This window comes from Mesoplodon bidens, assembly GCF_964165515.1.
Source record: "Mesoplodon bidens genome assembly, chromosome: 4".
NCBI classification, from domain to species: Eukaryota; Metazoa; Chordata; class Mammalia; order Artiodactyla; family Ziphiidae; genus Mesoplodon; species Mesoplodon bidens.
Window position 1 is genome coordinate 75,678,678 of NC_138160.1, and position 4,089 is coordinate 75,682,766.

Consider the following 4,089-nt stretch of genomic DNA (forward strand, 5'->3'; position numbering starts at 1 on the left):
ATCAATATTTGCTCAATAATTGTGATAAAGGTACCATACCATTATAAAACATTAATAATAGGGGAAATTATGTGTAGGTACTTGGAGACTCATACTATCTTCACAACTTTCCCGTAAATCAAATGCCAATCTAAAATTTAAAAGTCATATGAGAGGGCTTCCCTGGTGGCACAGTGGTTGAGAATCTGCCTGCTAATGCTGGGGACACGGGTTCAAGCCCTGGTCTGGGAGGATCCCACATGCCACGGAGCAACTAGGCCCGTGAGCCACAACTACTGAGCCTGTGCATCTGGAGCCTGTGCTCCGCAGCAAGAGAGGCCGCGATAGTGAGAGGCCCGCGGACCACGATGAAGAGTGGTTCCCGCTTGCCACAACTAGAGAAAGCCCTCACACAGAAACGAAGACCCAACACAGCCAAAAATAAATAAATAAATCTAAAAATAAATAAATAAATACTCCTGTTCTCTGTTTAAAAAAAAAAGTCATATGAGAATTGACTTTATCATGGAAAGAATAATAAACTCTTCAGAACTTTAAGGCTTTTTAGCCGCAGCATCTATGAAATTACTTTCTTTTACTCCCAACCCTCTTCTTTAGTATAAACAGAACCTTCAGTAACCTGGTACTTGCCTTGCTAAATCCAACATTTATTATTTGTCCATGTCGTTCTTATCTCCAGAAATGTCCCAGGTTTTCTTCTTTGACTGACTAAACCTCCTTCAAAGAACACTTTAAATCCTACTTCTAGGAGATTTTCTGTATTCCTTTTGAATATTCTTACTCAAGAATGCATGGGGGACTTTTAATCCTTATCCCAAAATTTAGCTTGGAAATACTTAAGTGTTTACATTGCTCATTATGTGTTTGTACGTGTAAGTCTCAACTCTACAAAATATAAACAGACATTGTGCTGTTTACTTCTCCCTTAGTCTGCATAGGCAGTAAATCAAACGATTTTTTTGCTAAATAGATAATATTTTACTGATTTTATAATGTAAATAAATATATATATCAGAAAGTAAATATAGTTTTCTACTATGTTATTTTGTTTGAAGATGAAGGTATGTTTTTAATGATAAATATTTTTAAAAATACTATGTTAAAGCAAAAAAAAGTGGATGAAAATTGAAGATAAGGGTGAGAAACACTGGAAGAAATATTTAGGAACAGTGGAATGAAGACAAAAGAGAGATGATAGCAAATTTCAAGGAAACATTAGTCATGTGTTTGTTCTTTTATAAAAGAGTAAAAACCAGTAATATTTACAGACAATAAGAAAAAGGATAGATTTCATCCATTTTAAATATTACTAAATATTTGTGTTCTCCATTTGTTTTAAGAGATTTAGCATACAGAGAAGGATTAAGTTCTTAAGACAACAAAGTATTTCTCTTGCATTGCATTATACTTACTGAGTAGGAAACTTTTTAGAAAGAGAACTTTAAAAAGGAACCAAACTTGGATCATGAGGGAAGAAGACACATTGTTCTCAATATCTGTTTTGAATTTCTTCTATGTTTAAAAAATAAAATAGCTGGGCACATGATACTCAGATTATACTTCTAAATATTCACAAGAACTTGGTGTGGCCATGTGATTATATTCTGGCCAATAAAATGTATGTAGAAGATTTTATAGTAGCTTCCAAGAATCTTCCTCAAAAATATACAGTTTATACATGTTCTTTGTCACCTTTTGTCATTCTTCCCAATGTTTAATTATTCAATTATTGTCTAAAGGACTTTGTTTTTCTTGTTATTAGTAATCACATAAACTTTTTTTAGTTTTGCCGACAGTCCAAATTGTCAGCTGTTATTTCATATTGTTAATAAGAAATAAATTAATATTGGTCAAAATTGGAGTTTGAAAGAAGAAAACTACTAACTAAAGAATATGTTGGAAACCAAATCCATAAAGGAAAATACTCACAAAGTAGCACTGTTTTAACTTCAAGAATTCTGTCTTAGATGCACTGAAAATCTAGAGAAATATTGAAAATAATGTGTGTGAGGATCTGTTTGTGGAAAGTAGTATAAAAGTACAGCAGCAATTTAACATTTCCTTAAAAAAAACTATTATTAAATGGAATCCACTTTAGACACATGGTTTAAAGCAGCGGCCCCCAACATTTTTTGGTACCAGTGACCGGTTTCGTGGAAGACAATTTTTCCATGGACGGGGGGCTAGGGAGGAGGATGGTTCAGGCGGTAATGCGAGTGGATGGGGAGCAATAGGGACTAGCAGATGAAGCTTCGCTCCCTCGCCCACCCCTCACCTCCTCTTGTGCAGCCAGGTTCCTAACCGGTCCATGGCCCTGGGGTTGGGGACCCCTGGTTTAAAGGACTCAGCTAATAATCTTGCAGCCCATCAATACCTAGAACTAAAGAAGATCCACTTTATAAAGGAAGTGGAATATATTTTGGATAGTTTTATCAATTTTTAAAACAACTTAGATATGCATTATTATTTCTATTTACCAAAAGAAAAAAAGATACTGAAGTTCTCAGGAAGTTAGAAAAGTTCTCTTAAGTCAATCAGTTTGTAAAGACATTCTGTCTCTGTGAGTTCTTACTTTATGTTAGCTTGCTGCTAGTGAAGGAAATGTTGCTGTCTTTTTTGGTGTTTTTGTTATTATTTGAATACCTGCATACCTGGAGGAAAGATTCCTTTAGAGAAGAAAATATGGAAAAGGCCAAAATTGTTTGTATTCAGTGGATAGATCAAGAAAAGTATGAGAAAGACCACACCACTTATTTTGAAAAGGCAGATTGTTTTCTCCTTGTTTTTTTTTACGTTAATGGAGTAATATTCATTGACATGTAGAAATAATAGCATTTCATTTCTACTCAGTCAGCTGTTCATTATTCTCAATTTGCATCTCTTTTTAGTAATGTGTGGGATTTCTTTTTATTGTCTGAAATACAGAGATTTGAATCTAAAGAAATTTGTTAAATCAGATTATGAATATCTGGACACTAGGTCCATATGGTTTGGAAAGAAAAGGAATGAAATATCTTGATTTAGTTAAGTTTGTGGTTCTTATTTTAGTGAGGATTCCTGAAATAAGTGCTTGAATAAATTTAGTGAAATGTGTTTCATAGATACCAAGAACGTCAAACTTTTAGAAGTTACTTTACTTCTCGGCAAATTGTTGTTTCTTTAAAGTATTTCAAACACCCAATAAAAAAGGCTCCTTCTCCATTAGTACATTCATAGACAACAATATTTGGATAGATTAAGTGAAATGAATCAGAAACACATGTATTACATTACTTTTAAAATAAACATGAGCTTAAAAATCATTGGGAATGTGTCTAGCAAAATGGGTTATTCTAAGACCAAAACATTTAAAAAATAGATTAATACATTTCAGAAACTTGAAGGAGTAAAAAAGAAACAGAGAACCATTTTGTAATTAAAGCATAACAAAAGATATATTAAATAACTTGTATTTTGTTTTCTTTCAGAATTCTCTCTGGCTTGGCTCAGATAACAATATTTTATATAAATAAATAATGTAACAAATAAATAATTGCCCTATTTTATACATATGGAAAGAGCAATAAATAATATTTTCTTGACATTTCTTATAAGATCCTTCATAATCTGGCTGTTGCCATCTTCCCTCTTGCAACAGAGTAAAAGAGTAAAATATGGTTGGATCACACAACTTGAAGAATGCTCTCAGCTATTTGAAGGTAATGATTGTGTCAGTGCCATATACAGTACCTGGCACTCAGTAGGCACCTAAAACACTTCTGTTAAACAGATTAATTGGGATCACCCATGAGTCAAATATGGAATTTTAAATGACATAAGGCACTTGAGTGCCACTGAAGTGACTTCCCTCTAAGATCATGATCAAGATGTTAATCCATGATCTCCTAATTCCCTAACTCCTATCTATAACCACCTCAGTTTCTAAATAAAACGTTTTCAGAACTATAGACTTAAATCCATAGTGGTAGTTATACAATTCAAATAGTGTTAGTGTGACCTGAAAGAGTATGGGAATATGAAAGTTAACCCCTAGCCATTCATTGGAAACAAACAAACAAATAAAAAAGAACAGAAAAATGGGGGGAAGAA